This window comes from Heterocephalus glaber, unplaced genomic scaffold (assembly GCF_053883595.1).
Source record: "Heterocephalus glaber isolate CG9 unplaced genomic scaffold, H.glaber_assembly_v1.0 deba00001497, whole genome shotgun sequence".
Taxonomy (NCBI): domain Eukaryota; kingdom Metazoa; phylum Chordata; class Mammalia; order Rodentia; family Bathyergidae; genus Heterocephalus; species Heterocephalus glaber.
In genome coordinates, this window is record NW_028258320.1 from 50,826,027 (window position 1) to 50,839,399 (window position 13,373).

Consider the following 13,373-nt stretch of genomic DNA (forward strand, 5'->3'; position numbering starts at 1 on the left):
CTCTGAAAAGAGAGATTGAAGATGATATCAGAAAATGGACAGACATCCCCTGCTCCTGGGTAGGAAGGATTAATATAGTGAAAATGGCCATACTTCCAAAACTGCTATATAGATTGAATGCAATTCCAATTGAGATCTCACCAGCATACTTCATAGACCTCGAGAAGACAATCCAAAAATTCATTTGGAACAAGAAGAGACCCAGAATAGCAAAAGCAATTCTAGGTAACAGAGACATGGCAGGGGGTATCACAATCCCCAACCTGCAACTATACTACAAAGCTACTGTGATAAAAACAGCATGGTACTGGCAAAGAAACATGCTTGAGGACCAGTGGAACAGATTAGAAGATGCAGAAACAATGTCAGACACACTCAGCCATCTCACCTTTGACAAAGGAGCCAAACACCTTCACTGGAGGAAAGATAGCCTCTTTAATAAATGGTGCTGGACAAATGGGCTTCAACTTGCCAAAGATTAAAACTAGACCTGTATCTCTCACCATGCACTAAACTAAAATCAAAATGGATTAAAGATCTCAATATTAAAATAGAAACTCTGAACCAGTTGGAACAGATGTTAGGTAGAACCCTTGAAGACATCGGTGTAGGAAAAGATTTTAGGAACAAAACCTCAGTTGCCTGTGAACTACCACAAACAATCAAAAAGTGGGATCTCTTCTTATTAAAAGGCTTCTGCACAGCAAGAGAAACCACCAGCAGTGTGAAGAGACAACCCACAATGTGGGAAAAAATCTTCACCTGCTCTTCCCCAGACAAAGGTCTACTATCTTGAATCTATAAAGAACTTCAAAAAATCAGACCTTCCAGATTTAAAGACCCAATCCAAAAATGGGCATCTGAAATGAACAGACATTTCTCAGACAAAGAAGTAGAAATAGCAAAGAAATACATGAAAAAATGTTCAACATCACTGGTCATTCGAGAGATGCAAATGAAAACAAGGCTGATTCCACTTCACTCCAGAAAGAATGGCTGCTATCATGAAATCAACCAATAAGAAATGCTGTTGGGGCTATGGGGAAAGAGGAACCCTGCTCCACTGCTGGTGGGAGTGTAGACTGGTGCAACCACTGTGGAAATCAGTATGGAGATACCTCAAAGAACTAGGACTGAAAGTCCCATTTGACCCTGCTGTGGGGAATACACTGCTGGGAATCTTCCCCAAAGAATTAAAAGAATCATACCACAGTGATATATGTGCACCCATGTTCATAGCAGTGCAGTTTGTGATAGCTAAAACTTGGAAACAGCTCAAATGCCCATCAACTGGAGACTGGATAAAGAAAATGTGGTTTTTTAATAAAATGGAGTACTACTCAGCCATGAAAAATGAGAAATTAGAGACATTTATAGCTAAGTGGATGCACATTGAAGCAATACTCAAGTGAAATAAATAGGACACACGTTTAAATACCAAATAGTTTCTCTGGTGTGAGAAAGTGAAAGTATAAATAAGGACAAAATGTATAATAGGTAATGTGAAATAGGAAGAAAAGGGACAAAGGGGAAGGAAGTGGGAGGGCAAGGGAAAGGATAGAAGGGAATGGGATTAATATGAGAAAATGGAAAAATAGGAACAAAATCTTTGTAAATAGGGAGGACTGGAGGGGTTGAAGGGAGGGCTGGGCAAGGGTGAAAAATAAGAACCAAGAGAGACTATGTAAAGGTGCAAATTTCCAATGATGAAAGTCATTATATTGCATACTTACAACGTACCAATTATTAGAATGAATAATTGATAATGTAAAATAGGAATAAAAGGTCCAAAGGGGTAGGGGTGGTGGGAGGCACAGGGGAAAGGAAAGAAGGGAAAGGAAAAATGATGAGAAATGGAAAAAATGGAAATAAAGTCTTTGTAAATAGGGAAGGATGGAGGGGGTGAAGGGAGGGCTAGGAATGGGAAAAAAATAAGAACCAAGATGCATTATGTAAAGGTACAATTCCCAATGAGAAATGTAATTGTGTTGTATACCTACAATGTACCAATAAAAGAACTTAATGCAAAATATGTAACTACTTTGAAAATCTGTACTAAAATAAATTGCAAAATCTGGAAGAAATGGACATATTTCTCAATGCATATGAATTACCAGAACTAAACCAATAAGACCTAAAAACTGTAAATATTCTAAAAACAGGAAATGGACTCGAGGCAGTAAGGAAAAACCTATCAACTAAGAAAAGCCCTAAACTTGATGGATTCACTGATGAATTCTACAAGAACTTCGGGGATAATCCAACACCAGTGCTTCTCAAACTGTTTAACGTAATTGAAAGCAAAGAAGTGCTGGCAAATTTATTGCTGGAACATAGTATTACCCTGATACAAAAGCTAAAAAAGGACTTAAAAGTGAAAATTACAACACGATGTCTTTAATGAACATAGATGCAGAAGTCCTCAACAACATACCATAAACAGTGTGTGATAAATCATTAAAAGGATCTTAATTCATGGCCAAGTTGGTTTTCTCATCTGTGGAATGCAGAGATGGTTTAACATTTGGTAATCAATAAATGTAATATATCACATAGGCAGAAGCAGGGACAAAAAATCACATGTTCATCTACTACAGGCAGAAAAAGACATTGGCAAAGCCCAATATCCATTTATGATTAAAAACTTTGAGAAGAGATGGGCATAGAAGAAACTTATCTTAACCTGATAAAAGCCATTTAGCCCACAAGCCAACTGCCAACATCACACCACATGGGGAAAACCTGAAATCTTTTCCCTAAAAATCAGAAACAAGACAAGGTTGTCCATTCCTACCACTCCTGTGCAATATAGTACTCAAAACTTTAGCCAGAGCAGTCAGACAAGAGGAGGAAATAAAAGGGATATTGATAGAAAAGAATGAAGTCAAACTGTTATTCACAGATGACATGATCTTGTACATTTCCATCAAAAATTTCTAGAGCTAATAAATAAATTCAACAAAGAAGCAGCATAAAAAATCATAACACAAAAATTTCTAGTGTTCCTGTATATCAACAATGAACAGACTGAGAATGAAATCAAGAAAATAATACCCTTCACAAGAGGTTGTGACAGCAAGGAGTCACACACATGTGGTCACAGAAATACGAGGTTCAGATTTGCACAGAGAGAGATAAGCTACACAATTGACTTTAAAAATATGAAAGTAAGTTTATTATAAAAGTTTAGCAGATATGAACATAGTCAAATAATATATTACCACACAATGAGGCAAGGGACAGCATCAAACATGAAGGGTAAGCTTGTTGGGAAGCATCCTGCATGAGATGGATCCTTTAGCAGACACGAGAGAAAATGCTGTACCATATCCAGTTTCTTAGTTCCCTAAGTACCGAATTTAGACAGCCCTGTTTGGCTGGAAGGACCATTCCCATGCATAACTAGGCTCTAGGAGTGATCATTCCTTCTGGTGTGAACAGTTATAACTATACACTCTTTTCTCAGGAGATAGTTAGCCTCCCTCCAGAAAGACTTGTAGCCAAGGTTATTTCAGTGAAAATGCCCATCCAGATGACTCATTACTTTAATCCTTTCCCTGACAGAATTTCAAAAAAATAGAATACATAGATATTAGCCTAGGAAGTGAAAGAACTCTACAATGAAAACTATAATACTCTGAAAAAGGAAATCAAAGAAGACACCAGAAAACCGGAAAGACATCTCCTATTTCTGAATTGGAAGAATTAATGTTGTCAAAATGATGATTCAATCAAAACTGATACATAAACTTAATGCAATCCCAATCAACATCATTCTTCACAGAACTAGAAAAATATTTTGAAATGTATATAGAACCAGAAGAGACTCAGAACAGCAAAGGAAATCCTTGGGCCAAGCAGGAGGCATTACAATCTTGGATTTCAAGTTATACCTCAAATATATAATGATTAAAAACAGCATTGTATTGACACAAAAGAAGACATGTGGATCAATGGGACAGAATAGAAAATGGAGAAGACACCCCAGGCTCATCCAACCAACTCTGATCTTTGACAAAGTGGCCAAACACATACGGTGGAGGAAAGTTGGCTTCTTTCAAAAATGGTACTGGGAAAATTGATCAAGTGTAAGCAAAAGACTGAATCTTGACCTGTATGTCCCACTACACACCAAGATAACATCAAAATGGATCAAAACCTAGATGTTAAGAAAGAAGCAATCGAGGACTTCCAGGAAGATGGTGGAGTGGTGAGAAGAAGTGAAAGAACCTCTCCAAGATTTGGTGTTTTGTCCTGGATTTTAGCAGTACAAAGAGGAGAAAGAGGGAAGTGGGTCCTTGGAACCCAAGAAGTATCTGAGGCGAGAATTGAAGATCAAGGGGAGAGTGAAGAAACAGACTTTAATGAAGAGAAGGGAGGTAGAAAGCAGTGCTCTCTCCCAGAGTCTGGACACTTAGTGAGGGGACCATGGGCCAAACCTGCAGATGCACAGTGATTACTGGCAACCTCAGAGGCCTCCACAGAGAAACATACCAGTGGAACACAATACTGGATGCACTGGACTGTGGCAGCTGGTGATTTATCCGTGTTTAGACATCACCTAGAAGAAGGTCATTGTCAGGTAGCAATCTTGGAGAGGGGCCAACTGAGCTTGGAACCCATAAAAGCTTTGAGCGGACTCCATCTAGTGGCTCCAGGTACCTCAGTATGGGTGCTGAGTTCAAATTGGCAGGAGGTCAGTGGAGTTTGAGCTGTCAGGAGATACATACTGTTGTAGACTCAAGGAATCTGGATCTAGCCTCATAGCTAGAAACTGGCCTGAACTTCAGAGGAACTAAAGTGGCAAGCTGGCTGGGATTATCCACTACCCCACCATGAAGCTGTTGTTGGTTTGCTGGGATTAATCAATTTGGCTCTGGACTCTGTTTGCCTGTGTTGCCTACCAGTGACAGCAGAGACACACTTTAAACTGTACATTTTTTTTTCTTTCCTTTTTCTTGTTTTTCTTTTTTCCCACCCTTTTGGGTTCTTGTTTTTGTTTCTTGATGGTTTGAACATGATTTCAAGTTTGTTGTTGTTGATGTTGTTCTGTTCTTGTTTGCATCTTTTCCTTTTCTATTTCCCAACTGTCTCTTTCACCAGTTTCCTAAAGTTTGTCCTCCAGCCTTGCTTCTCATCTCCTCTTCTTCTATTTTTGTTTTCTCCCACCAACCCTTTTTAAATCTCTTCCCCTAAGGGTAAAAATCATCATATTATGGACTTATTCATTGTATGAAATTTTTGGGTTCTGTCTAGATTTCATTATATAACCACACATCTGTTTCACACAGTTAAAGGTAGAAAATTAGTAATTATCATAGTTTTTCATTTTCTAGGCTATATTTATTGATGCTATTGTTATTGTTGATTGTACTACTTTAGCCAAAATGACATAATTCTGCTAATCAGTTGTTCCTCCTGGTATACCAAGAATGACATTGCCTAAGGGTCTTAATAAAAAAAATGTATAGGCTAGTGCTAAAGAACTGGCAGCTTTGCCAAGTAGGCAGAAGCTTCTCATCCTCAATAAATTGAAGAGGTCAGATCTTGTAACAGACTCAAAACCCAAAGCCAGCTACACCTGAAAGACACTTCTGAGAAGTAGTTATTTACTAAGCATTCTGAATACTGGCAACAAAGGTACTCATCAATTTACAAGGATCAACCCGGATATATAACCCACTTAAAAAAATAGCAAATGAGAAGATACTTAAATAAGATGCACCTCCAAAAGACTTTTAACTCATCAAAGGCAAACTCCAGGGGCAATGAGGAGGAACAATCTGAAAGTCACACACCAGGACACTGAAGTGATAACAGAAGTAACAAAGCAGAGTGGCCTGGGCACACAAGTCCAAGCCAAAGGGTTGCCCAGAAAGAGCTGCAGAAGTGCACAAACATCAGCCAGAGGCCCACCCCATACCATCAGTAAATGCATGCAGATCCTAGCTAGCAACGGTGTGGGCCAGACTAGTGCAGCTGCAGGTAGATCCCAGCCAGAACTCTGCCCTGACCCAAGTGGCCTGGGCAAACAGGTCCAAGCCAAAGGGCTTCCCAGGAAAGAGCTGAACAGATGCACAAGCATCAGCCAGAGACTCACCCAATACCATAGGTAAGTGCATGGAATCCCTAGTCAGAAGCCTGCTCAGACACCAGGGTCTGGGGTGCCCAGGCCCCTAGCAGGCAACCATTCTGAACACAGGAATTGGTACACTGGTGAGCAGCAGAGAAAAGGCTGCTCAGTGGCTGGCTAAGAATTCAAGACCACTGAGTGAACAAAAAGTTGCCTCAACAAAGACAAAGAAGGCTGCATCTGTTGAAATGAGAAGAAAAGTAAATAAATCTCAAAATCAGACTAAGGCCACCCCAAAGGGAAACAAGGTGGAACAATGTGATACTCAACAACATGGACTCACTGAACAGGCAATGAAAGAGGATCTGGAAAAAATTTAATCAGAAAAAGTTTTTCAGATAACAGCAGAAATTGAGCCCATAGTGCAAGACATCATTAATAAATCTAGAGAGGAAACATAAAAAAATTGAGGAGCTGAGGGACAGGATGGTATCCCAAAATAGGAGACAAATGGAATCCATAAAACAGATCCAAACAGATTTCCAGGAGATTAAAATCTCCACTGAAAGTTTACGCAGCAGGATGAGTGAGTGTGAGGACAGAATTTCAGATAGAGTGTATAGGATTGCAATTAGTGAACAGGAAAAGAAAAAAGTCTTAAAAATTGTAAGGAACCATGAGAAATCAATCCAGCAATTTCTAGATGATCCAAAGAAGAATAATGTAAGACTGATCAGAGTCAATGAAGAAACAGGAGAGAGTGCAGATGATATAAAAAACTCTTCACAGAAGTAATGGCAGGCAACTTCCCACATAGGGAAAAGGAACTTGACATACAGATAAGTGAGGCATACAGGAATCCAAATAGCCATGATAAAAAAAAACAGCACATGAGTATATAATAGTTAAGATTCCAAAAACCCAACAGAAGAACAAATTCTACAAGCAGTTAGAGAAAAGAAACAAATCACATACAAAGGAAAGCCCATCAGAATCAGAGCAGACTTCTCAATGCAAACCCTCAAGGCAAGAAGAGCTTGGAGTGATGTACTTCAAGCCCTAAAGGAAAAAAGCCTCCAACCTAGATTGATGTACCCTGCAAAACTGTATTTTAAAATTGATGGAGAAATGGGATACTTTTATGACAAACAGCACCTTAGGAACATCATGAATACCAAACCAGCACTCCAAAAATTTTAAACAATATCCTAGAAAAAGACAATGAGTATCACAACCCCAGGAAGCCCAGAAGAATGAATCCATCAGGCACACACACACACACACACACACACACACACACACACACACACACACAAAAGCTACATGCAAAGGAGGAGAATCCAACAAAAAGAAAAGTCCTGATGAGGGTAAGTCAATACACATCAGTTATAAGCATGAATGTTAATGGTCTCAATTTTCCAATCAAAAGAAATAGAGTGGCAGAAAGGGTCAAGAAGCAAGATCCAACAATATGCTGCTTACAAGAAACACACTTAATTAAAAAAGAAACTCATAGACTCAAAGTTAAAGGGTAGAAAACAATACTCAATGTGACAGGAACCTGAAAAAATGAAGTACTAGCTATCCTCTTTGCAGATCAAGTGGATTTGAAACGAACATTGATTGAGACAATGAAGGATGCTACATCCTTGTGAAAGGAACAATCCAAGAGGAAGAGATGATAATCATAAATATATATGCACCAAACACTAGTGCACCCAACTATATAAAACAAATAGTAACAGATATGGAAAATGACATAAGCACTAATACAATAGAAGTGGGGATCCTCAACACCCCACTGTCATAAATGGGTCAACTAGAAAAAAAATAAACAATGAAATAATAAAACTCAATCAAAGACTTGGAGAAATGAAGTTATCAGATGTTTACAGAGTGTTCCACCCACAAAATCATAATACACATTCTGTTCAGCTGCACATAGATCATTTCCCAAAATAGACCATATACTTGCTCATAGAACATGTTTAAGTAAATCCAAAGGAATTGAAGTTATCCCCAGTATATTATCAGATAATAGTGCAATGAAATTGAAGATCAATAGCAAAAAAAAACTCCAAGAATTTCATAAACACATGGAAATTGAACAACACACTTCTGAAAAACCAATGGGCCACAGAGGAAATTAAAGAAGAAATCAGCCAGTTCCTACAATTAAATCTCAATGACAATACAACATATCAGAATCTATGGGATACAATGAAAGCAGTCTTACGAGGGAAATTCGTAGCAGTGAATACTCACATTAGGAAAACAGAGTGAGCTGAATTAAACAACCTGATGCTGAACCTCAAGCTTCTAGAAATAGAAGAGCAGGACAAACTCAAAGCTCATAGAAGGAAGGAAATTATAAAGATCAGAACAGAAATCAAAACAATGGAGACTAAGAGAATGACACAAAAATCAATTAAGGAAAGAGTTAGTTCTTCAAAGGAATATACAAAATTGACAAATCCTTAGACAACCTTATCAAAAAAGGAAAGAAAAGGCCTAAATCCACCCACTTAGGAAAGAAAAGGGTGAAATTACAACATACCCAGCAGAAATCCAGAGGATTGTCACTACCTACTTCAAGAACCTATATGCCAATAAGATGGAAAACACAGAAGAAATGGACAGATGCCTAAATATGTATGAATTACTAAAATTGAATGTAGAGGACCTAAGAATTCTAAAAGACACAATATCAATTAATGAAATTGAAAATGTAATTATATTTTACCAACTAAAAAAGCCCAGATCCTGATGGCTTCACTCCTCAATTCTACAAGACATTTACAGAGGAATTATTGCCACTACTGTTTCAACTCTTCAAAGAAATTGAAAGGGAGGCCATACTTCCAAATTCATTCCTGAAAGCAAGCACCACCTTGATCCCCAAGCCAGAGAAAGACCCAACCAAAAAAGATAACTATAGTCCAATCGTACTCATGAACATAGATGCAAAAATCCTTAATAAGATATTGGCAAATAGAAAGCAGAAGATCATCAAGCAGATTGTACACCCTGACCAAGTGGGATTCATCCCAGGGATGCAGGGATGATTCAACATACACAAATCAGTAAATATAACACAGTATATTAATGCAACACAGTATATTAATACAGCCAAGGACAAAAAACAAATGATCATCACAATAGATGCAGAAAAAGCATTTGACAAAATCCAACATGCACTCATGATAAAAATCCTACAAAAAATTGGAATAGACAGTCTCTACCTCAATCTGACAAAAGTCATCTGTGAAAAACCAACAGCCAATATCATATTAAATGGTCAAAAACTAAAATCTTGCACATAAAAATCAGGAACAAGACAAGGATGTCCACTATCATTACTCCTGCTCAATATAGTTTTGGAAACATTATCCATAGCAATTAGACAAGAGAAACGAATAAAAGGAGTAAAGATAAGAAAGGAAGAAGTCAAATTGTCATTATTTGTGGACAACATGATACCCTATAGAGAAGACCTCAAAAACTCCACCAAAAGTCCATTTTTAACAATGAGAGAGTCAAAGCTACCACAGGAAGAGATGTCAAGTCCCATGGCAGCCCTGTTCTCTAGCTTCATTAGTAAGTCAAAAAGGCTCCAACCACTCTGTAAATCAATAATGTCTGTTCAGGTGGAAGAAGACAGACTTCCTTGTTTAGGATGTGCCCATGGGATGGACCCTTGGTTGACATGTACTCATAGGTCATGTGAGTGTCTCTGGCAGGTTCTGGGGCCTCCAGATGTCCACTCTATGAGTATCCCAGAGCTAGGTACAGGCACAGGAAGAAAAATGGGACTGGACTTTTTATCCTGATGTTTATTGACTTGCCTGCTCCTTGGCCTAAGCTAGCCCCATTCAGAGGTCCTGGGCAGGCAGTCAGAGATGTGTGATGTGATAAGCATATGAGTTGGGTGTTAGGGTCTACAGGCTTTAGAGCTGGGTGATACATTGGCTGGAAGATTTTGAGCTGGTCTGAGCGTCATTATATTCCTGTCTTGCATAGCCTGATACCCACTGAGGGACAATTTCTATTTGGCACAGGGGAAGGAGAAGAACTGCTATCCTACCTACTTCAGAGGGGTCTACCCTATGCACAAGAGCTGACATATGGTGGATGGCAGGGATAGGCAGCAGTTGTTTCTATGAAAGAGTTGTACCACTTTGATCCACAAATCTGATTACTAAGGGAAATGCCCCCAAGAGCCAGACCTCTGTGTGTCCTAGCTGCATGTGGGAACTGCTTGGCCCCCAAGACCTTTTTTAATCCCTGGGCATGTCCTTCCTTTTCAAAACATCCCCCTCAGCCTCCTCTGTGAAAACTTCCCCAACCCTGCCCCAGCTGATATAGCTCAGTTTCTCTAGAGTCTGTGTCCAGTGATAGACTTAGTCCTTGGCCTGACCTAGTGGGGTTGACACATGGTATGCACAATAATCTCTGCATCTTGAGATAAGATAGGTCATGTTCAAAATCCAAACAAAGACCCACACTGCACTTTCTGTCATTTATGGAGAGATGATACCTGGCCTAAAGAAGCAGGTATTGCTTTTGTGGGTCACTGTGTTCAGAAAAGAGAGTCAATGCTATATTGGGCACAGGAACTACATAACCATCTTAATTATGTGTTTCTACAGTAAAGGTCCCGACAGCAAACATTCTCAGGCTCAGCAGGACCCAGTGCAAAACAATGGGCCATCCTTTACCTTGTACCTTGTCCACCAGGCCCAGCTGTATCCCAGCAACCCCTGGGGATTGCAAGTAAATGGCATCAAATAACCATACAGATGTAGTAGAATTTGTCCTATAGACTTTCTTTGGAGATCCTCAGTTCTAGGCATTGATCTTGACCTTCTACCACCTGCTTTATGTCATGGCTTTTACAGGAAACACCCTTATCTTCATAGCTATCAGCCTGAATTCAGGCCTGCACACTCCAGTGTTCTTGTTGCTCACAAACCTAGCCCTGTTAGACATCTTGTGCATGTTTACTGTCCTCCCCAAACTGCTAGAGTGCCTGGTGGCCAACAATAACACTACTCCTTATGAGGGCTATATGGCCGAACTCTTCTTCCTGATTTGGTCTCTAGAGGCCAAGCTGCTGTTGCTCACAGCCATGGCTTATAAACACTATGTGGCCATCTTCTGCCTGCTGCACTACAGCATGAGAATGAACTGACCCATCTGTGTCTTGCTTGCCAGGAGGGTTGTCAGTGCAGTCAGCACATTTTTGCACATGAGCCTGATGGCATGGCTGGATTTCTGTGGTCCCAATCAGATCTATTACCTTCTGTCCAAAGTCCCCATACTGCTACTGCCAGCCTGCAGCCCAACCAACATGAACATCATGATTGTCATGGTATATGTTTATTTTGATGTGTTCAACTTCTAATCCCAGATCATCACTGTAACTACCTGGGCAACTTCCAGCTAACACAGGTGCCTAAAATTTCTCGAGGGCCATCATTCAGCATATACAAAGCTCTATGTCTACTTTTCAGACCTGTCCACTTACAAAAGCCATCATTATTGGCAACTTCTTGTCTTCTTTCCTAGCTCCTGTATCCAACCCACCCTAAAGCCTATCACTTTAACTGGAGCAGATCTGACTCACTTTCCATCTCTCAACCCCAGCCCCATTGACAGAGCTGACCTACTGGATGCTCTGATACTTTCTACTCAGTCTCCCAGATCTGTTATTGGGATGTATTTTCTACCTTGTGTCTGAGGTTATAAGTTTTACAATTTTTGTTGTAAAAGGTTTCAAATATATGGCAAAATTGACAGATCTTCATAGGAGACATGATTTACTTACCACCTATATTCTACCATTAACTTGTTACTACAGTTGTTTCATTACTCATTTAATCAGGGGTTTATTCATCCATCTGATTTAGTGCATACCAAAGCAAGCTGCAAACATCAGTTCAGCTCCCTTTAAATACTTCTGGATATAATTAGAGTTCCACTTTTATTACATTTTTGGTGTAATTTTTTACTAATTATATATAATCTTCCAACAATGAAATGCATAATTAATCGTGCATCAGTGGAGTTTTAGCAAATACATAGAGCTGTGTAATACAATCCATGTCACATATGGGATGTGCCTTCACCGAGGAAGTTTCAGTCACTGTCTTCTTGGCTTCTCCATGCCTCACCCTTTCTTGAGGTCATTAGCTGTTCTGATTTTTAAGCTATGCGTCAATGGTGTGTGTTGTAGAACTTCATGCTATGGTGTCATATTGCCTCTTTCATGCACAATAGTTTCTAGATTCATTCATGCTGCTGTGTGTATCAGTATGTGGTCCTTCAAAAAATTTCAGTTAGCATCAAATTCTATGAATATAGCTCATTACATTTATCTAATTCCTGTTGGTTGGTTGGTTCTTAATTTTTGGCTGTTTGAAATAAAGTTTCCTTGAACAATTGTGTGCAAAACCTCTTGTGGTCATGTATTTGTTTATTGTTAAACAGCCTTCTTTATCCCAGGTACTACTTTTTCTTCTGAAGTTAACATATTCTGATATTAAAATGTTCATTCCAGCTTTCACTTAACTGTTGGATGGCATATTATTTTGATTTTTTTTTAAATCTTACTTGCGTCTTCACATTGAAAATAATTTTTTTGCAGGCAACATATGGTTAGGTCATGATTCTTATGCAATTCTGAACAATCTTTACCTTTTAATTTGGATATTCAGGCCATTTACTTTTAATGTGATTATTTTATGTCATTTTTGAAAAAAATTTTGATGAGCATAGAAATCTGGGTGACTGGCTCTTTTCTTTCAATATGTTCAAAATGTTGCTCCTGTTCTTGCTAGCTTTTTTCTAACAAGAAACTGCTGTGCTCTTTGTCTTTGTTCCTCTCTACATAATGTGGAACAGCATAATTTTAACTTCAGACAAGGTGTGTCACACTGAACTACATGTTCTCTGGGAGAGTGGCTGTCCTTCCTTTCTCTCACATTGAATTTCCAACAGATAGCACAGATTTTGATGCATCACAGGGGTCCAGTAAATACACTTGAATAAATTCACTTGATTAGTGGCTGATACTGTAATACGGATTTGGCTGGATGTGCAGTGAAAAAGTGTTCTTCAAAAGACAGAATATTGGGTAAGAAAAGACAGAATATTGAGTAAGAATATGGGTAAGAAAAATGCCCCCCTCTCGGAGAACCTTGTAGGATTTCTTTTAATTTTTAAGGTTCTGCAGCCTATGAGGAGTTCTACTCATTTCAGCTGTGGATTTAGAGACCAAATCCCAGTGATTTGCTAGGAG

General features: G+C 39.0%; 1 pseudogene; it reads left to right on the forward strand.

The window, feature by feature from the left end:
• Positions 1 to 10,850: 10,850 nt before the first annotated feature.
• On the forward strand, positions 10,851 to 11,477 carry LOC147825690 (olfactory receptor 13A1-like; annotated as a pseudogene).
• The last annotated feature ends 1,896 nt before the right edge of the window (positions 11,478 to 13,373 follow it).